Consider the following 23,082-nt stretch of genomic DNA (forward strand, 5'->3'; position numbering starts at 1 on the left):
CATTGCTTGTGGGTTTTTTTTTTTAATGCCACTGTATCTGTTTTCTGTGCTATAATGAAACCAATATATGTTCTAAACCTTAGAAATGTGTGTGTTACTTTTCCACCAATAAAAGTATTTTTAAGAGAGGGTTGTATCAACATTATTTTAAACTGTATTACATACACCAGGAAAATGGCCTTTTAATCCAGTTTATCAGAGGTGGAAAATGAAACATATTGTGTTTGCCACACACAGCCCCACAGTATCTTCCTAGGATTACTAAAATGGCATCAAATGTCACATCTGACCCAACCTCTCCACAGTCTTGAAGACAAAGTATATGACTACCATTGTCCAGCAAGATATCATTTCCCAGATCCAGGTTTGGCATTCAGGTTATCTTAATAGCTACTGCTTAGCATAGCTACAAAAGGAATCACCTTTTACTTCACCACATATTCCTGAAACAAATCTCAGAAGGCAGATGAAGAACAGATGCAAACCAGCAGAAAAGGAGCCCTCCCTTTATTGCAATAAGGAAACAAAGACATCACAGCTACCCTTACAGCTTGCGTATTTATTGAACAAATCCTACTAAAATAGCTAAAATACATTGGGTACTTATAGTGCATTATTAAAGATCACGTTACAAAAGCCTGCATTTTCAGCAGTACACAACAACTATACATAAATGCCACGACTGCTGAATATTACTTCTTGCTCTATATACAGCACAACAGACGTATCTAATCTATTGGAAAATAAAAGGTATAAGGAAAGGGATACAGAAGGTGGGGAAGGTAAAGAAATCTAGGAAGTGCAGTGCATGCATTGGTATTTAACAGTCAGAAGCTAAGACAGTTCAGAACAAGGCCTGCCCTGTAAAAGGAAGAGCTAAAAGACAGAATTATATAAAAAATTAAGGTGGGCTTTCAGACTGTGTCTAACACAACAACACTCCATGAGTAGATGGTACTGCTTAGTTTTGTGGTTTGTGTTATTTTGTATTGATAGTAGTCTGGGAGCAAGAACAAAAATGTAAAGTCCACATGTTGACAGGACTGTGGAAATGTACCCTTCCCCTTTAGGACTTCTCCTCCCAGAAATTTGCTGTATTTTTCTTACTATATCCCCTATTTTTTGGATTTGAAGAGGACATTAAAACTTGTCCCTTCTTTTTAAAAGGCTTGTAAGAAAAAAAGACAAAAATCAAGAGACTTTGAGAAGTTGGTGGAAAATTATTGCTCGTCTTTCTCCATAAGGTGGACAGGAGTCAGAAAGGAGATTTTATGTAAATTACAGTTTTGTGATTGCTCCCACTGTAACTGCATGTTTGTGAGTGGACACTGATAGGGAATCAGTTCCTCACTTGTATGCTATAAGTAGTTACTCACCTACAGCACTGAATAAGAAAGCCACACTGAAGACACAAGTAAACAAGTCAGTCCAGTCTAAAGAACAACATTCAGAAAAACAAAGTACCAACACCTTCTCAGAACATGGAAATAAAAAATAACTCCATCAGAGCTACCTTGCCAAGGAGCATATTTAAAGTCCAAAATAGCACCATTCATCAGTGTCTCAAATCCCGTGGCAGCATCACGATCACTTACCACAAGGAAACCATGAGTTTCATACTACTTCTATACATCAAAAGAGTACATGGATAAAATATAGAGATATACAGACAATCAATGAAAATAAACTACTAGGCATGTTACATCTAAATGAAAAAAGGGGGACTCTCAGCCTCTGCAAGAAGCAGTTCAGGTTGGTGGAAATGGAGAGAGCTGTTAACCAGTTTCATGTGAGCTGTGGAGTTTGAGTAGTGGAAGACATTGTTGTGGTAGAACCAGGCCTGAGGGCCCACCTGTAATGTTTGTAAACATGGATTCACAGTGTGAAATTCTGAGAGCTTTCGCTTGAGTTAGAATGTTAAAAACTAGTTTTTATGGTACACATTTGTCCACTGTTATTCTCTAAAGCAAGGCTCAGAGTCCCATAGTTTCTTCTTACACTTGATGATTTACACAAAAACAATCCCCAAGATATGACACCATGACCTCATCAAACCCATACACCATATGTAATACAAATGGAGAAATAATGTTTAATAAGAGTAGAGGTAATTGATTTTGGTGAAGTGGCGTCCATAGCCATTTACTGGAACCAGGCACTCCCCTTCCACCTCACTTTTCTTGCGATTCACTTCCTTCGAGATGGGGAGATTCCCCTGTGGAGATGAAAAACTGGTATTAGCTGTGCTTCACAGAAGTCTGTTTGGTGGAGTCACCCCTTCTCCTACCCTAAGGTTTACACAATTCCCCAGCTTTAGTTGAGAATTAAACATCTATCAAACATGACTGAATCACCTATAAATACTGATGTTATGGAGAGCAAAGGATTGCTTGAAAACCAGGCAATTCTTTCACCATCTGAGAAAAACATGTCACTTGAGGATGAATGAGTGTGTCCTAGCAGCCAAAATGCAAGGGTTGAGCCAGGAACCACCCTCCACTGCTGAACTGGGGAATCTGGACATCTATTGCAGTTTGGGAGGCCTCAGCAATCCAAGAAAAGTCACTGGGAAAGAAGCTGTGGAGCAAGAACCCCTTCTTGCAGGTCATCCTTACAATACTCCTCAGAATTACTTTACTCACTTTTGCCCAACCAAGCCATTTCTATGCCCTTAATAACAGCTGAGGCAGCTTAGGTCTAAACCTGCACCAACAGGTGCTGTGTGTGCAGGAGTTCTGGCACACAGCCATGGCTGAAAATGAGCAATTATCTGTTCCGCACATGTGAAGCACAGAAGGCAGACACAGGGTCTCAATACCGTAATGTAAAACTCAGAGCCATGAATTGACAGATGGCAGGCACCAAGCCCCTTTGGAAATATGGCTTAATACCAACCAGTGTAACCAAAACTTTAATGTTAATGGTATTATCTACCAATATATTCATTTGTTTGCTTGTCTTTTTTGAGCTCCAAGTTCCCTTTTATGGATCCACTTGATCTCCAACTTGACCTCCAACCTAAAAATGCATCTTATTTATGAAAGACCATCTTAAGTGAACTTTTTACAGCTTAGACCTCTTATCTTTAAAAACCTTACTGCTTAAGCAACTAACATATACTAATAAGTCACCTCCCTATATTAATCCATTCAAAAGAGCACACTAAAGACCCTGCAGTGTGTTTCTTGTTCTGGACAAGTAAGAAGATGATGGGCCATATAAGCCAGCTGCCTCAGAAAGACCTTGTTTAACAATACATATTAATTGTGAATATTCAGTCAAGCATTTAAATATATATTTCAATTTAAGCCTTAGAATGAAGCCTAAAGGCTAAGCGTGTGCCTAAAGTACTTTGCTGATGTTATGCCACTATGGGTTCTGAAACAAAAAGAATTTGTTTAACTAGTAATATACTGTAAGTATGGAAAAATAAATTGGTGGGTTTTGTGTTTAAGAGATTAGAATTGTAAAGGTGTTTTATTGCTCATATGGCTTTGGACATGTCTGTGACATAAGCAGAATACTTCTCTTTGTTAAAGAAATTGTTTTCTTCAGGTTCCATTTTTTCTGATCTGAGAGTTGTAAATTTATGAATTAGAAATTGAACACATGGCAGTTCCACAACTACCAGTAAAGTGCAATTTTCAGCAATTTTCCTTTCCTGGCTCTTCAAAGTCAGAATTTTTGCTGGGACGTCCATACTTGCTACATTTATTGTGCTGGGAATTAAGTCACCCCATGGCTCCCCCACTGCCTTTATCACAGTTTACAGGATAAATTCTGCATTTAGGTAGAAGAAATCCTCATGGGGTTCTGCACTGCACATGGTCAGGAGCAGTTCTCAGGTTGAACACAGAGCAAAATCCCTTGCTCTCAGTGACCTCTTCCTTTGGGGCATCCAGAAATGGAGAAAAAGAGCAGATTTTGTACTGCATATGTCAGTACATATGCAGAAGGGCTCTGAAAGCCAGGGAAAGAAGTAGGAGTAGAAATATACTTTTGCTGGAACCAAACTGGGGACTTTATAAGAATTTCAAAATTAGAACATACCATTTAAATTTTAGTGACTGCACAAACATGTTTTCTCACAGGACTCTTCCATCCTCATGATAATATTTTTACTATTTCTTTTTTTTTAAATAAATTTGCTACTTATGCATCACTTACAGGATGTGAGAAGAAAACTAGAAACTTACAGATGCAAACGGGCGCACAGACCAAAGGTCTGGGCAAATTTCCAAAAGCATTGTGTTGGGCAGTTCCTTTTCAGCTGTAAAAACAATCTCAGTCCTGAAATTTTGCCATATAATCATGAGATAAGAAGTCCCATATGACTCTCTTAGGTCTAGAAATAAATTGTCTTTAAGAACTGTATCCTTTTACATTTGTAGATTGCATGAAAATAATAATTTTAAAAAAACACATCAACACTTTTATTTCAAATAATAGTTTTAAAAAATCTATTAATTTTACTTTATTCTTTTAGCAGTTGAGGCCTTTTGACATTGAGTAGGTAAAACTGCTCAGCTGAAGGACTGAAAACTTTGTGCAGTTTTCTTCAACAATTTATCCTAATTAATTTTATAGAACAAATGAAAAAAAATTTCTAAAGACATACAGATTCTGTCGAAGTTGATACTCTGCTGGAAGCTGGATTGTGTGCAACTAATATTCAAGTTACTTTTGAAGGTCAGTTGTGAATTAAAATTTGGAGCTGGTTCTAAAAGCTGGTCCCTGTATAAGCACATGTCAAATATCTTTTGAAGATTTATATAAGGGGTAGAAAAAAACCACACTGTATTTAAAAAGCAAGAATCCAATGATTATAAGGGGAAAAAGTATAAAATACCTTTTGAATAGTTGAGAAACTGTTATCTGTTTATATAAACTTTTATTTTAATCTATGTACAGCACAAAACTGCAGCTATTCAGAAATCCTATATAATGCAGCATTGCTACTAACTATGCTGCACATAATTCACAGCTTCATTAATGTGTTTCAGGAGTAACTTTAATGATGAATGAGAAGTTAGTAAAGCTGCTAATTTGAAATTTTGAATAAAACCCATCTAGTTAGCACACAGCTGATTCACAAAGTTAGCAAATTCACTTGATGCAAGTATGACCATATGCAGCAAATACTCTGGCATTGCTATCAGCCTATTCAGCTGAATTTTTGGAATACTGTGGCTGTTAAGAGCGGCAGTACTGCCATATATGTTAGTTTGAAGACTGACATGCTGGCACATGAGTCTGAAAATAGCAGACTACAAATAGTCTAGCTATAAAGTTTAGAATTTCCTTTACAGAGAAAAAGTGCGGAAAGTACAGTGTTATCCAGATGCAATAACAGCAGAGTTTTGTTAACAGGGAGCTGAAGTCTAGCTAATAACTTAAACTTAATCAAAACAATTTTCCATGTGCTCTCTTCAGTTTACCACGTGATCTCTTCTTTACTTACTTGCTTCTTTTTTTTTCCCACCCCGCAGATCTTGAGTCAGTAATGAAAGGGAATATGAAAATAAAACATGTACATTTTGTGGTTCTGAGTAACTGCTATACTTTTGCTATGCAGATTTCATATCATATCCAGTTTCACATTTATGAAGCCAGCAATGGTAACAGAATAAAAGCTTATGAATCCTGTCACTTCTAAAGATGTGACAAGCCACATCTTCTGCCTGTATGTTGGGATAGTCCTTGTCAAATTCAGATGAAACCTGCCATGCTTTGTATGGTTGTTACTTAACAGGTAAAGCACAAGCAAAAAACTTAACAAAAGATAAACAACACCACACGGTTCCTCCTTCTGCATTTTCACTGACATTTTCATCTTCATTGCTAAGAGAGAATTGCAAAAATTAAGCATTCAAAACTCAGATGTCAAGCCTGTAAAATCATGAGACAGGCTCAAGAAATATGAGCTCTTGAAAATTATGTTTTCCTTCTGGTGTGTAGCCAGCACAAGTCCATGTTTTCTGCAAGCCTGAAGGCTAAAAACATAATTTTAAAATGAAAGCTAAAATCTTCAGTTAACTGCCTGGAACAAGGAGCCAAGGCTTTAAGAAAAACAGAGTAACATAAGACTCATGATGAAATCATGAGAGCTGGCTACTTTCTCAAAGCAGTCATAAAATGAAATCCATTGAACTTGCAATTTAATTTTTTTTCAGAAAACTTTCATCTTAGTAAACTGTTTGTTATATGAAAGAAATTACATAAATAACTTTACCTTTGGAAATCCCCCATCCCCTCCATTGGCTGGAAAGATTTTCTGGCTTACCCAAGTCATTGACCTTGGTTGATAAACCTGTAGTGACATAAATATATACAAGATCTTACTAACAAAGAGACATTCATTAAATGCAGTAAAGTTGTGTTCATATGATAGATCACACTACTAAAACCAAGTTTAATGTTAGTTGAGCTTGGCCCAGAGACCTAGCTGTGTTTAACGCTTAGTACATATTTTTTGTAGCCACGACAACATCTGTCCCTAGAGCATTACAACTCTACTGTTTATGACAATCTGCATTCAAAAGGCTGTTTGGAAAAAAAAAAAAAAGAAAAGTGTACAGGATGCAATGTTTTAAATATCTTTAAAACTTCTGTATAAGAGGATGTCCATACTTTTAAACTTACTGAGGATATTGTGAGACAACATGCCCATTCTCTTCTTCCAGAAGTCGCTGGTAAAAGGCTATTTAATGAAGTTCATTACCTTTGCTGATGACTGCAGCAGACAAGAGCAACACACCTTTGATAATCCTTTCGCAATGAACTGTGAACTAGAACTTTCTAAGATCATTGAAGAAGCTATAATTCTATGTTAGCACCCTGTATTTTGCATGTTAAAAAAAAATCCAACAAATTATAAGATACATACAATAAAATAGCTGGGAGCAAGATTCAATGTCTATAGAAAAATTTTCCTATGGAAAATGGGTAAGATCCAAAGCTGTCTACTGACTACAGTGGGAGATTAGAGTGAATAAATGCTAACCTGATGCACCTCAACTTCAGGATGAAGATCAAAACATCCTTCATCTTGGTCTCATGAAACACTGAAGTGGTGAACTACAAGTTACATACAATACTGAAGATCTTGAATTTATTTTCCTCCTGGTTCTTTCTTGTGGGCCTTTGGCATTTGGTGAATTGAACTCTTTCTGCGCAATATCTGGATGTCTAACTGTCAATATGTTGAGCTGACTATTAAAAATTACACCATTCAAATTTGATTGCACTTTGAGAATAAAAACTTGTATTGTCACTTAAATAACTGGTGGACCAGTTTTACTCACCTGCTTACTGCTGTACATATAATGAAACAAGAGGAATGATTTTATATCTGTGGAGATGCAAGTTCACTATAAGTTGGCACAACTGGACTAGTTGTAGCTTAGAAAAATAATCAGAAGATTACTTAAATCATCTTTCCAACAGAAAGTGCTGAATTCTACTGTAAGGCAGAAAACAGAGATGGGCACAGAGCTCAAGGCAATACCTGCTTTCAGACATTCTCCCATGATTTTCTGCAGTCCAAACCACAGTGCTTTCTCCCAGTTAAAGCAACAGATTTGATTTCATACCCTAGTTTTCAAGCCAGTTAAGCCCTCTGGGTATGTCTGACATAAAATAATTAATACATAGGACAGGGCACTATGTATTACACACTGTAACACAGTGTGTTAATGTTCACACTGAATATTTGAAACACTTGAATAAAAGACACCAAGTTCTCTAGTTCTCTAGTAGCTATTTATAACAGCTGATTACCCATTCTGCAAATATGTCTTGGTTTTATTGTGTAGTGGTATTTTTTGTGCGAAAACTCATGGTGGGAAGTAGCAATAGGAGTTCAGCTCTACCACAGGACATGCATGTTCAAACCAGCAAAATATACAAAAATGTATATAGGAGGACAAAATAAGCATCAGAATACAGTATTAGCCATTATGATGGATATGACCTTCTCTATTTTCCATGGAGCCTGAGATATACTTAGATTAGTCCATAGGCCATATTAATAATTTAGTAGGAATAGAATGAGCACTTGAAGTCAAATGACAAAATAAAAATCCTCAACTTAAATTAATAAAAACTTAGAGGAACTGCAGTTTAAGGGTGGGAATGGGACAGGAGGGAAAAGCTGTAAATTGTAAGATAAACTCACAATTATGCTCCAGGGTTAAAAAAACCAAGCACCAAAACCAAACACCACAATCAAAATACCCTACACAACCCCCTGGTTACCTCTCACAGAAATTTTCTGTAAAGAAAAAAGACCATAATGTCCCATTTTCTTAATATTTCTTCAAAACAATTACTGTGGCCCATACTGGTAGATAATAATCACATGGATATATTCCGCATGCAGTAATTGTTCTGCTACGAGTGTACCAAAGTTGTGAATGGACAGCCAAAGAACTTTAAGTATCTGACTTGGGAGCAATGCAGAAAGAGAATCATGGTTTGGATCCTGACTTAGTGGAGGAAGATTCTGGAATGGAAAAAAAAAATGCTGGTATAGAAAAGTCTACTTAAAACTTACTACAATCCACCAGGAAAAAAAATGAAATAAAAAGCAAACCATGAGGTCTTGCTGTGCTACATGCTTTATAAATGCAGAAACTACTTAGATGTTCAAATATACTGATAACTGGGGTGTTAGAAAAACAGAGCAAGAACATTTAGTTAATTACAGCAGCTCAAAACAACTGATAATAATGTTGCAAGATGAGCTATAGGGAGAGGAGAAAGTGCAAAGTAATGTTCCATTACAGAGTAGGATGTAAGGGTTACAATATTCCAGCTGTTAGCATAAAGCAAACACTTCTAAATAAATGTTTCCATTGATACACACCAAATTGTCATTTCTTAGTACTTCCTGTGTGATTATTATGCAAGTTCAGGCTTGGCTTAAAAAACCAAAGCTGTCATGATTCAGAACAGAATTACTGAGCTTTAGGAGGGACTGAAAACTGAAGTTACTGCAAATCTACACAATGTATAAGAGTCACACTCTGACTCATATTGATGGCCTCAGTATCTGATAATCATTAATTAAAAAGTTAAGCTAGTAAACTTCATCCATAAATTATCAGAGTGGATCATCCCTAAATGTCTGACTAACAGTGTTACCCTGCTGGGATCCTGCCTTCCTGGCAGAACATGTGACATGCAAAACCATTTGCTCACAGTTAGAGAAGTCAGGGGGAAAAAACCCACTGATCTGGGAAGAGCTGTTTGAGACTGTTCTACGGCAGCATGCAATTCTGCCTGGAACATTGAGGCCAACTTGGAATTGGGAATGATCTATTAAGATTATATTTTCAATTCCGTGGCCTTCAGTCTCTTGAAAGGATATAAATTATAAAATTTAGTGTTAAAGAAAAAGCAAAAGGGGAGCAAAATAAATGCCCAGTCTATTTATGAGCTCTTACAGCATCCTGGCTCCAGAACTACTTACTGATACTTTTTCTTTCAGAAACAGAAGGATCTCCAGAGTCATCTTTTCTCTTTTACCCAACAGACTGAGAAACTCTTGCTATTGCAAAGACTCTGTTTTACCAACATTTCAAAAATTCAATTCCTGTTCTTCCATGTTAAGCCATGTCCTCTTAAAGAGCAACAGTAGGGGAGCACAATCTTTTGCCCAGCTCTAAAACAGACACACAAAATAATTTAACATAGCTGGACTAAATATACTGTATCAGTCACATAAAAATGCTGAAATTAATTTCTTGGTTCCCACTCTTCATTCCTAGTCAGTAAGAGCATCTTTCAAACATTCACATAGATTCATCAAGAGGGGAAAAAAAACAGATTTACAGCATGCTAAACTTAGTAAAATGAGCATTCTCCTAATAATATTCCTGAAGTTTTTATAGTTATGAAACAATTAAGAAAGCCACTGGAATTACTTTTTCTATATTTCCTACTCATCCCCCCTGGTGGACCACAGCAGAATTCCTGTTCTCAAGTCTCATTCAAGGCTTGCAGTGGTATTGAACTGCAGTCAGAGTTTTTTAACTAGAAGTTTATTGAAGACCAACTGCTCTGAGCAAATCAGCAACCAGCTTTTGTGAAGTTTCAGATAACTTCTTTGTCATATAAACCAATTTTTGGGGGCAGGGGAGGGGGGAAATGAAAACAAAAAGGAAATTATGACAAGTACACTAGAAATTCATAATTCCAAATAAAAGGTAATCTCTAGTAGTTCTGCAGTAGCTTGTAGGAAAGAAAAAACCAAACAAAACCAACCAAACAAACAAAAATCAACCACCAAAACTATAAGGAAAAGATTTCCTGTATGGGTTAGCAGTCTAACAGCAGACACAGAAGGAACAAGGGACTAAAACAAGAGGCGTGTGTGGAAAAGAAGGAAAGAAAGAAGTGTGCTCTTTCTATCTGCAGCACTAAAATGACACTTGTGCAGCTGTGAGAATTGTTGCTCTGTGTGTCTGTAGTGCCTAATCCGGAACAGAGAGAGGCCATCCTCTTACACTGTTCTCCTAAGGATGGGTTGCATAACCAGAAAGGAATGCTACTCCTCCTTTCTGTACCTGTATTTCTTTCAAGTAGTTAATGGATTTTTGCACCACCATTGCTCTGTGTTGCAATGACACAAATCAATGAAATTGAGCTACTCAAGGAACATTTGCAAATTATTTCCTTTGTGGTTGGTCTCAGCACCACTGAAAGTGTCCAGAAGATTTTCTTTCCAAATTAAGACACTATGTAATTTCTTTTTTGAAAAATTGTAACATAGTTGCCTGTGAAGTTTAAACAGTTATAACTTTGCCTTTTTAAAAAAAAAAAAAGTTTCTTAGTTACCAGCTGGTTAGAGCTGTATATCTACTTTCCCCAGCACATCCTACCATGAAGTTCTCAATTCCCACAAATGCCTCCCACTGCAGTAAAAAGTTCTCTTTGTAACCAAGGTCCCACAGTCACAATCTAAAAGCATAAACAGACAATCTTACTCCATCATGACTTGAACACCAAATCAATAGTTTTGTTAATGAAAACCTCACTAATTAATTTTAAACAAAACTGAAAGGAATTCTTTTGCTAGAATCAATGCCTTGCTTCTAGTGCTCCCATCTTCAGTAGTTTATTTTTAACACTGCTAGGAGAACATTATGAAAGCATATAATATAAATGTCCACATGTTCCAAACCTAGCATACAAGATTTAATACCTACAGCTGAATGGTTGCTGCTTCTTGAGAGTTTAGTTGGGTGGCAGTGTGCTCCCAGACACTTTTTATTATCTGAACTTTCTGCAGAGGGCAATGATAAGGCCACATCAAGCGTGCTCATCATTACTCCTTGTTTCAAAGAGTCCTTGAAGTTTTGATGAACCTTTGTTGTACTGAAGAAGCTGCACACAAGATCAAATGGGATAATGCTATTGTGATAAGCTGACTGAAAAAGGCTCAGTGAGGAAGCTTTCCCTGTTGAAACATCAAAAACCACAAGCTGCCCAAGTTAAAATGCAAGTTAAATACCTTAGTTTAATTAGTTAAAAATGCTGTGGTTTAACAGGTGTGAGGATTGTCAATTTTGCAAACTTGTTAGCTTTTTTGACTGGCTCTGCACCAAAAGTGTGAACCTGTGGTAGAGGTGCAGTGGCAGTTACCCCAAATAATCTGATTTCATGTTTTCAATACACTGGCAGAGCAGCAAGTTTTTCTGTCATCCCTGTTTTCCAGTCATGAACATTAATGTTCCAGTCATGAACATTAAAAAATCAAGGTGAAAAAAAAATTAATTTACAAGTGTTTCAGTTGGTTAATTCCAGAGTAAAGAAAGTTATATAAATGGTTTGAGAGAACTGATGAAGAATTATATGATGATTCTCCATCTGGATGGGATTGTTCCAAGTGTCCCACCTTTTTGGTGAGACTTTACCTGTCATTACAGTGATAATTAATACTTAGCATCAGCAGAATGTGACAGGACAACTGTACACCTGAATTTGCCTTTGACTTCTCTGCATCAGCATCCTCTGATGCCTTTGCCTTTTCATGGGGAAAATATTAGTGCTGCTTTTTATTCCTCCCCATTTGATGACTCAAACTCACAACCACATAGAGATGAAAAGACCTAAATGAGGCAAGTATGCTTTTCCTTGCATCCCCCTCTCCACACCGCACATGAATTATAAAGTTTATTCATTAGGGGTTTTTTTGCAATTCTTGTTCATCACTTCTGCAATTTTTGTCAATTTCACAGAATAAAGTGTCATTTGCTTCTTCCCTACACAGCATAAGGAAGTGACCTTGGAGGTAGTTTTTCTAGATTTTAGTAAAAAACTTCTCATTTAAACCAGTCTTCATCTATCATTTATTTCATTGTTCTTAAGGTCTCCATTTTTCCATTTACACTGAAGTGTCTGCTTGTATGTAGTGTCCTACCTTGGGTCATCTGTATCATCTTCTTCAAAGAATTCACTCCTGTCCTCATCCATCTTATACAAGTTGCATCTTTTATATATGTACTTAGAGCATCTCATGACATAAAAAAGAAAATTGTCTGAGGGACTGTGCAAAATTTTCTAAATCATGCTTCTAAGACTAATGGGCTCTACTGCTGCAGAGTCCCTTGCTGCAGGAAAGGATGTTGGGTAGATAGTTTAGAACTCTGAACTTCGGTGTTCAGAGCAAGCACATTTTCCACATCTCTTACATGACCACTAGTCTCCAAAACTGGGTGAGTATGGTGTTGAGGAGGGGGGCAACACAAGCTGATCAAGCTTGTGTGTAGAGTCAGCAGACTTCTGCCCAATTCTTTATCTGGTAAGAATCCTAAACTGAAATTTTAGCTGTCTTCTGGCATACATGATTGAATGAGATTAATTATAGAAAACACTTTCTAATTTTCCCTGGAGAGGAATTCATCCCACACTACCTGAACGTAATGCAATTTTTAGGCAGAGAGATCAATTTGCAATAGTCAGATGAATCTGGCTTCTGTGCTACAAGTGCTGTCATTCTGCTTTTTTATTTCATTAATATGCAAAAATCATTGCAAAGCACTGTTAATGTTTATCATGCATGCAAAGAATAAGAGAAAAAAAATCAAATGTTATATTGTGAACACTGTCATAAATGCTCCTCTAAATTCTGACTGAATTAATGAATTTTAAAGATACTGATTACCAGAGTATTGCACTCCTTGGAAGAGAAAGAAATGCATTTATTTCAGAACAAAAATAATAAATAAATTTATATTATATGGAAAGTTCCATGAAGCAATAAAATGGCTGCAAATCACTTTATTCCTCCGGTAAATTTCTGCATGTACTCTGAGATCATAAAACATCACAGAAATTATAATAAGCAAATGAGAGCCCTCCAGAAAACTGAACTCAGAGCCCAGTACAACCCATCATATTTCATCTGTTCGCCTCTGTACTACAGTGGTCCTTTTTGTTGTTTCACTTAACATTCAACACACAGCAAAATAACAATAACAAACCTGAGAATTAAAACAATGTTCAAGTTCTCAGTCAATTGCATAGGAGTTTGTAATTTGCTCTTCAAGGGCAATAAGGTAGAGTTTAATTAGTAACTATTTGCATCTACACCTAATGGTGACTGCAGAACAAGATGCATGAGCAAGTCTCTTGCTATAAAATCAGGTGAACACACAGCATGGCAGCAAAATGCTGGACCAAAGGCTGCATAGTTAAATTTTTCAGTAGTTTCGTATTCAACATTGACAAATTACTTGAGCAACAGAGGAGGAAGAAAAAGAACATGGTCACAGGCCGAGCAAAAGGTTCATTTAGTCCAGTCTCCTCACTCCATTGAGTTTTAATCTTAATAGAAAGACCACAAAAAAGGCCATTAGGTAATCATGAAGAAAGAATAAGAACAGTCAGGCCAGAATAGTGCTTCTCCTGTGTGCCCTCTCAGACCTAGCCCTGCAGTTTTGGGGTACACAAAATGTATACACCAAGCAGACTCAGAAGTGTTTCCTTTTTTAATTTTCTATAAATTTTCTAAATGAATGGCCTGAATACTGTAGCTTACAGAAGACTCAATAGACTGTTTTGGACTGAAACTGCTTTTCTCACACATACCAGAAAGATAACCAGCAATCCAAGCGATGCTGTTCCCCAAGCAGAGGCAAACTCACTGCCTCTGCCTCTGAGATGCCAGCCCCTTGACCAAGCAGCATGTTTCAGGCCAGCATTAGGAGCCCCAGCAGTATTCTTGGAAATGGGAGACAGAATCACATTGTACAGCCAGTACTTACCTCATTAAAAGGGTTGTAATGACCACAGATGATTGTAACCAGTGCTTGAAAGCATTATGGCACATTTACCTGAAGTCTCCATATTATCAGCCTCTAGTACCATCTAATGGAACTAAGTGCTTTTCCAGATACAAAACTACAAAGTGTATCATGTGTGCACTGTAGGCTGAAAGTAACAAAATGTCTGTGCATTCTAGGACTCGTATAACAGAAACACACAGGTAAAGAACTTTTGCTGCCAAGTATTCTTTCTGGGGTTTTCCAAGTTGCCTTATATAATTACTTAGCTGAGAAATTAAGGGTAAGGACACATACCAACATTTCCACAGGATTTTCTTTTGCCAGCAGGAATAGAGTTATGTAAACTCATATTCTTTTATGACAGAGATTTAGGTACAGTCATGTGAAAATGAAGAAGGAAAATTTGTTCCTCTCTAACCCAGCCTTTCTGACTAACTCTGTGGTGCCAATGTGTGCCTTCTAAACATCAGTGCTGGAACAGTTCAGTTCTTTCTGATAATGTACATATTAAGCCAAGGCTTAAAACACACAAATTTCTTATTACTTTTTTTAACTTGGTCCCACATAAATATGCTAAGCTAGTAGACAGACAATCAGATTAATGTTAACAAAATTGATCCACAGACACTTCTTCCTGTAGGATGAGAAAATCCTACTTATTCTGAGGGTGTGGGGGGGGTTGTGTGTTTTTGTTTTGTTTCATTTTTTCTTTTTTGTTTGTTTGGTTGGTTCTGTTTGGTTTTGGTTTTGTTGTTTTTCGGTTTGAGGGGTTTTTTTAATGCAGTATTTACAGAAGGAAACATCAGGAATCCTCCCAGCAACATGTACATAGGGATTCATTCAGTAATGCTGCTGTGAATTTGCCAGATCAGAAGTGCAAACTGAATTGCATGTAACACTGAAACAGTGACTCATACTATCATTCTACTTTAAACACTTGAAAGTAACATTCTTGCATCTTTCTAGATCACACCCTCAACCAATGTGGTTTAATGAGGTGAAAAAATGTTTGAAATAAAACCAAAATACAAATAGTTAAAATATTTTTTATTAAAATATCCTGTGATAGCCTTAGATCGCAAGTCTTAAAAATCACTGTCATGACTGTAGTGTTACAAGGTATATATACTAATTCTTATTTCTGATTTTCCAAGATTTCAGCCTTTGAGAAAAGAGTTAGTAAAGCTTTTTCCTGGATCTAGTATTATGCAAACCTCCCATTCCATGTGTCAACACAGTTCTGTTCAGATAAAGTATGCTGGGGCATAGTTATAAAATTTTAGCACCCAGAGTGTAAATGTTTGTGACTGAGTAGAAACATGTATATACAAGTTTTCTGTCTTTTAATGTACATATGAGCTGTACCACAGAACTATCCCTACTATCTATAGCTTTGGGCAAATATTACTTCTTTTTAAGCCCTTCTTTTCTACTCATAATCAACTAAAATTGTGTTTCCTGCTCAGTTGAAGAGCTGACTTGATAGAAGTTTTGCAAAAATCATTTTGTATTTCTGCTTATAAATTTTGTAAGCTGGAAAGCTTTAATTCTCCTAAACTTTTCAGGAATCAAGTAACACTGAGCACACTGTACACAATGTATTCTTCATACACAATACATAAGCATAATAAAAAAGCACAATATACACATTCAGATGGCCAAAACTGCTAGCTTTCACCCCCAATCAAATTTTCTCAACCAAATTCTACTCATGTTACACATGAACAGAAGAGGGTCTGATACAGTTCCACAGGTCCTATGCAGCTCTGAACTACCATAAAAGAGATTCCAGTTCCTGTGCCAGGTTTGGTAATAATCAACAAAGTATGAGTTTTTTCACACCAAACCAAGAGCTGCATTTGTCCAGTGTGTGCTGTGTGTGTCTAGAGACATAATGTCTCATTCTAGTATCTTGCTCTTTTTAATTTTTTTTCCTCAGAGCATATAAAAGGTTCCAAATAATGCCTCTGCCAGACCGATTCTAGGCTCCATTCTCCACAGATAACCCTAGAGTTATGAAGAGCTATTCTAACCAAGGTGAAATCATTTCACAGGTACAGAAATTTACGAAATGTAAAAGACATCTGTATGTAACTCCCTGGAAAAAGGTTTATAATGACTAAACTGGGATGAAATCTTAAACATAGACTTTCTTTCATAAATATCTTCATCTAACTTAAATTTTGTTATGAATTTCCCTGTAAACCCTCTACCCCCTTCTGAAAAAAAAAATAAATTAATGGAATTATGATTCTTTTCAACCAAATGCAGGTTGTCACTTCTTTCTCTCTGACTTAATGAAGAAGAGCTTTTCTCCCAACTGTTTTCACTCTGAAAGGTCACCATCCCATATTTCTCTTTTTTCCACAAGTAAAACTATAAAATGCAGAGAATGTAAACTACAGAATAACCTCAGAACAGATGCAGTTCAGGCAAGGATATACTACGGGAAGCATTCGGCCCAAATGACCTACTTCTGGGGCCTTTTTGCTTTGGGATGACACAGCTGTACTGCACAACACCTAGCCTGGAGATTCCAGATCATTGGTGACTAAGAAAAAGTCATCTAACGGTAATCATCTAATGGTGGTAAGTCAGAATTAAATTAATGATTTGCTCTAGGTTATCTTTTGTTTATTTTCATGTGGGTCAGAATTAAATTATTAAGGATCTGTTGACTGATACACATTTTTATTAGTACTGTCAGTTTAAATTCCTTAGCACCTGCAAGGCAAACCCTCAAAACTGAACCTGAAATCCAGAAATGAACCACAATGTGAGATGAAAAAACACACCTGAGTGCTTTAGAAGCAAACAAACAGATCTCTTTGTCAAGTGTCTAAACTGATGGTATGATTTCTTTCTTTAAAAACAATCATTTAGCATTAATAAATAACCAAAAAACCCCACCACAAACAGTAACCTGTCCCTGGTTTTGCTAAGAGCCTTCTTTGAGGTCAGAGAAAACTGGAATTAAGACTTCCTTACCCTCTGAAAAGTTCCTTTATTTCAATGGTTGGATCACTTGGGGAAGAAAAAATTTTTAAAACTATTCTTTTTTCTTCTTTTTTTAGTTAGAGTCTGTTTTTCCACTTGAAATAGCACTCAATTTTTAGTTTATATTTTATGTCATTCAGCACTTCCCATGAAGGTGGTGTACAGAAATTCTAGCATTTCAGATGGAAATAGCACTTAAACACCTCAGGATTTCACGCATTGCACATAAATATAAAAGACTCTTTCTCCCTTAAGGTAGACACTTATGGAAATATATGCACAGGTTAGAACAGATCCTCAAATGGCAGGTGTTCTTGTGTAAGATGGCTCAAAATGTCCATGAATTAATATTATAAGAAGGTAAGAAAGTACAGTCTTCTGCCTATTTCTCTTTAAATTCAAGATGTTGTTATTATACAGCTCCAAGAAAGATTGATTAATTAACCAGGTATGAGGAAATTCTAATTCCAAGTCTAGAAAAAGAAGCAGTATTGGAAACTAGTCTGTTAAATTATTTGCTTTTACTTGTAAACTAAGAAACATTTTTTGGAAAAAGAACATTAAGAAACAGTAAGACTGAAGTTAAAGCAAGAATTCATTTGTTCTCACTTACCAAGTTCATTAGAGTCCTATACTCCCAATTTTAACTGTAAGCTTAACTAAATAATTAATGAACTTCCAGTTTAGCAAAGAAATAAGCAAGCCATTTTCCCCCATTTTTAGAGGTTTATCGCAGTCTGGTGAATCCAACAGCTGAATTTTCACTGACCAGTGAGAGCAGAACAGAGCCTTTGTATATGCTGTGATATTAAAAACAAAGTAAACACTTTCACCATTACATCTTTCAGCACAGAGAGTGTTGATATGTGAAGAAGAATATTTTCTGCAAATTAGTGTGGCTAGGGAGATATTTGCAATTAATACAAGAAATATGCCAAAGACAAGTGTGTCCATTACTGCAAGAAAAGTATGTCAGTGGTCTGGTTTAGAATTACGTTCAGTGTTAGTGTGCCGGAAGTGAAGGAAAGGGAAAAAGAGGTGGTGGTAGGAGAAGAGGTTCTGCCTAGAATCACATCTTAAGTAACCTTGCAATTTGGGGCAAAACCTAATCTTTCTTACATTTTAATTCTGATCACAAAAAAGAAGTTGAACTAGGCCTTTTCTTGACAAATAAAAAACTTTTAGAAACAGCTAAATGAGATTTTTATTTATGTTACACTGCAAAACAAACAATAGGACTAGACAGGTGGGTAATGACATTTTATTTTTTGCATTTGGATAGCTCTAATTTGTATTTTTTGTTCTAGTCCAGAGACTGGTTTAACAAAACTTATTCCATTGACTACTACAGGAACCTTGCTAGATTTACAGAACCATCTGCTGGTAAAAATCAGCAGCTATTTTATGCCTAACTAGATTTAAAATAATCTTTTGTTCCATAGATAGGCATATATTGCGCATAGCAGCCTGCATAGCATCTAAAAATGTGGGCTGATTGTTACCTTGGTGTTGGTAGGAAAACAGTTGCCTTATCCAATATTCCAGAGTTGTGTGAACAACATGTATTTTAACATGATTTCTATTCACAGTTTAAGTGAATAATTTCCCTTTTAATTCCCCACCCCCATCTATTCATTTATACACAGATGATCAAAGCACTTTGATGAAAGTAGATTCCAGAATAGACTAAAACTCCAGAATTTGCAAGTTTATTTTTGCAGAGAGAAATTATATAAAACAAGGAGCCAAAAACAAAAGCAAAGCCTTTATAACGGAGTATGTATTTGCTTATTTTAATAATCCCCTCTCCCCCAAATCGAAACAACCCCAGAACCAGACATGGTAATATTAATGCAAGAACCAGACAAGGTTAATATTAATGCAATTAATTCAACCCAATCCTAATAAGAGTATGTCCCTGAGAACCTCACATTTTGGAAAATATTCTGTGTTAATGTATGTCCTATGCAATGATACTTCAAGCATTTCTCCATACAAATTAACAGGTGTTTGGCCACCATATTATAACGTAGCACCCAAAACACATCACATTTATGTCAGGACATGTTTTGAGATATGCTCCAAGCAATAGTTGCACCTTCAATCAAGAATGCTACATGATAACAAACCATCTAAACTAAATCTGCCTATTTGGAGCCCTTTTTCTGCAAAAAAATTATTATCTTTGTCCTGCTGATGCTGAGACAGTCCTTTGCAGAGAATACCATATTTAGATGTATAACGTTTCATCCTTAAAATTGGTTGCTTGTCAGCAGCAGTATCTCAGAGTTCAACATATGGGCTTTTATCACTAAAGACAAACACAACACTGAAGGAAATGGGTTATTGTTCAATAAATACATTCCCACCAAGTGCCTGTAAATTCAGTCAGGTTTGAGGCCTAGCCATTTTTTCTGAAAGAGATCTGTGTCACAAAGAAATGTTAACCTTCTGAAAACATTACCAAATAAGAAAATTTAATTTGCCTCTTAAGTACTTCCCTGAAAGACTAACATTAAATATGTTTCATTTACTCAGTGCAATGACCTATTTATTTCTTTTTTGGAAGGAAGGTGTCAAAGTTGACATTATTGGATATTGTTTTGTCTGCATATATTGCTACATGTGTTATGATGTGTATTTTTCACAGTAACCTAAACATTTCTTGTTTCAATTAAATAAGCTTTACTGCACAAAGAAGGATTTCAGATTTTTATTCAAAGGTTGCAAGAAAATAAAAGATCCAACATAAGGAGGTTTTCAGAGTACATCAGTTACTGTATGGCAAATCCCCATAGCCTCAAAAAGTCATATTTATAAATGTGTATCAGGAACAGGGAAATAGTGTTTGTATTTATACAAAAAAAAAATTGATTCTGTGCTAAAGCAACTGATTCTTACCATTTTTAGATTCTGTTAAGTCTTGGGATTGCAGTTTCTCTCAAGTAGCACAAGGAGAACAATCTGAAAAATTAATTAAATTAATTTTAAAAAAATTTAAAATGGAAAAAAAAAGTAACTCCAACAGTCACCATATTTAATAGATATTTTTTTCCAGCCTAACAGTGAATGAACCAAGTATTAACTTCAATAGTTAAGATTAAAGTCATGCAAATTATTCTAACCACATAAATGGTTATGTATCATGCATTTCTGCACTTCAGTGGTCTGTAGGTTTAAATATAGGACAAAGGAATCCCTGGTACCTGGATTTGCAGAACTCTATGCTATTCTTAGCACTCAGTACATTTCTGAAGAGCAGTATACCTAATGGCTAACACAGGCAAAAATCAGTCAAGAGAACAAAAAGCTGTCACTGTATGCTTACAGTAATTGCGGTCCATTGTTCCCAGGCATACTACAAAGTGTGGGTTTTTGCAATCAAGGAACAAGTATAACACAATGTAACGGCCCAGAGACTAGGTATTTTTGGAAATGGCACTGCATTATATAACCTCCAGTTTTCTCCCTCTCTCTCTGTTCCACAACCCCCCTCTATTTTAAACAGGGAGAGAAAAAAAGAGTAGATCCTACCTCATTTACCTTAAATTATCACTCTCTTAATTGACTAAATTTGTAGCATACCTCCTTTATCAGTTGTCTTATAATGACAAAAAATTTAAGTCCTCTTCTATTGATTATATATTTCTTACCTTTAGCGTGTATGTATGAAATGTAATTAGGTATGAGTCATATGTGTACACAAACACACACATACATACTGGATTAAAAACTGCAAACTCTTATATCCATAAATGTACATAGAAACGTTTGAAAGAAAGCAGTACATCATTATATGTTCAGTAAAATATGGTTTGTTTTGGTTTTGTTTGGCTTTTTTTTTTTCTCAGAAGAACCACCCAAAATTTAACTGCTGCAGATGCAAAAACACAGAAGGCTGTTGCAAGAATGACTGCTTTCTAAAAATAAACCCCAGGAGCCTGAGAGGAATCTAGTGTCAGGTCGGAGAAGAGGGAGATTCGTTTCACAAGGGAGAAGAAAGGAGATGATAAACCTATCCTAGAGCCTTGCATGCGTGCTAACAAAGCCAAGTGCATTAGGTTCAAAATACGTTTTGGTGTTTGCAGAGTGCAAAAGCAAGAAAAAAGGAAAACATTATAGAAAATCACTGCTCATCTCCCCTTGCATGTGTGCGGAAAAATCCACAGCCTAGAAATCCAGCCTTAAAGCATAAAGACAAAGAGTTAAAGACATATACTGCACGTTTTCTCATCTTCTTGTAAAAAGACTGTTTGGAAATGTGCACGGAGAGGGGAAAGCCAAGCTGCAGCAAAGTCCGGCTAAGGACAAAAAGAAATGAAAAGAAACAGAAAGAAGCAGAGAGAGGAAGGGGGGAAGGGCAGGGGGGCAGGGAAAGAGAGAGGGGATTAATTTAAAAAAATAAAATTCTGTGGATTGGAATTGCATATACTTACAGACAAAAGCCCCCGGTCCCTGCTCACTTTCTGTCCTTTCTACATGATCTGAAACACAAATGTGGATTAAAAAAGGGCAGCATGCTACAGAAGGGAATTTATAGTTGGGGGAGTGGAGAGAGGGTAGGGGGTGTGGGTAAGAATGACTGCACCTCTTCCAAAGTGCAGCCTCGGAGAAAAAAAGAAAAAAGGGGTGGGGGTGGCTGGGGGAAAGTCTCTCTCTCTCTCTCTCTCTCTCTCTCTCTCTCTCTCTCTCTCCCTTTCCCTTTCCCTCTCCCTCTCTCTCGGGCTGGGTTTTGCTTGCCAGGGCTGGTTATACTGAACAATGAGCTAATTCTGATGGTAGCTGGCCAGCTGCCAGCTCCATTCCCCCCCCACACACACCGCCTTACACATACACACTCCCCCTGCCCGCCCGCCTCCCCCCGCACGCTGCTGCAGCGCCAGACTGCTTAGTCTGCAATAATCCGCAGCCCCGCGGCCCGCCCTTTCCCGATGTCTGGGAGCCGCGGCCCGCTCTGCGGGGTGCGAAGTCGAAGGAGCCCCGGGACAGCCGTGACCTGCTGTCTCCAGGCCATCCCGCACCCCCAGGGCGATCCGCCCTCCCGAGCCACCCGCACCCCTGTCAGGCCATCCCGCCACCCCCTGGGCGGCGGCCAGGGCGGGCGGGGAGCGGGCCAGGGCGCCTGCGCAGAGGCGCGGAGGGGCGGAGGGATGGACAGTGGGAGGGGGAAAGGCAGGGAGCAGCCACGGACTGTAATAATAACCCTGCAGCGCTGCAAAGGCCATCTGAGGAGAAAGGGAGGAGAGGAGGCAACCGCCCGCCTGCCGCTTCGCCTCGGCTGTTGCCTGTCTGGGAGGGGAAAAGATGGTGGGCGGGGAGGATGGGGAGCGCCGTGGCACGGGCGGGGCAGTGCGGTACTAGCTCCGGGAGCCGGGGAGGAGGGGCGGGGGGGCGCAGCCGGTGGCCCGGGCTGTCCTGGTCGTGCGGGGCTGTGCCGGGCACGAATGCGGGGACAGATGCGGGGACACCGCGGGGAGGGAGCGCAGGTTCGCCCCGCAGTGCTGGCGAGGGCAGTCGAGGGGTTCTGCCGGGGCTGTCCCGGAGTGGTGGCACGGGATTGGCAGCAGCGATGTCATACGTTGTGGGAAACATTCCCGCAAGCATGGGACGAGGGGCGAAGACAGCCGAGCGAAGGATATCGTCGCGACACAAAAGACCCCGCGAAGGCTCTCCCCGCTGTAAAGGCACCTGAGAGATGGTGCGCTGTGGGCACAGTGTAATCAATCTCACCTCAAAATGCTATACGGCAATATATGGCTTAAAAGAATAGAGAAACGCATGCTGAGGTTCCCTG

General features: G+C 37.8%; 1 long non-coding RNA gene across 2 annotated transcripts; it reads right to left on the minus strand.

Moving 5' to 3' along the window:
* Window positions 1-539: 539 nt before the first annotated feature.
* LOC103755484 lies at window positions 540-21,967 on the minus strand. Of its 2 annotated transcripts, XR_001920684.1 has the most exons (5): window positions 21,877-21,967; window positions 21,725-21,772; window positions 20,190-20,252; window positions 6,233-6,310; window positions 540-2,215 (listed from the first exon to the last, which is right to left on the minus strand). It is a non-coding gene; the product is annotated as an uncharacterized LOC103755484 (long non-coding RNA). The 2 variants fall into 2 exon arrangements; XR_608075.2 differs by having other exon boundaries at window positions 21,725-21,941.
* Window positions 21,968-23,082: the final 1,115 nt, after the last annotated feature.

This window comes from Manacus vitellinus, unplaced genomic scaffold (genome assembly GCF_001715985.3).
Source record: "Manacus vitellinus isolate BGI_N305 unplaced genomic scaffold, ASM171598v3 scaffold_23_pilon, whole genome shotgun sequence".
Lineage (NCBI taxonomy): Eukaryota > Metazoa > Chordata > Aves > Passeriformes > Pipridae > Manacus > Manacus vitellinus.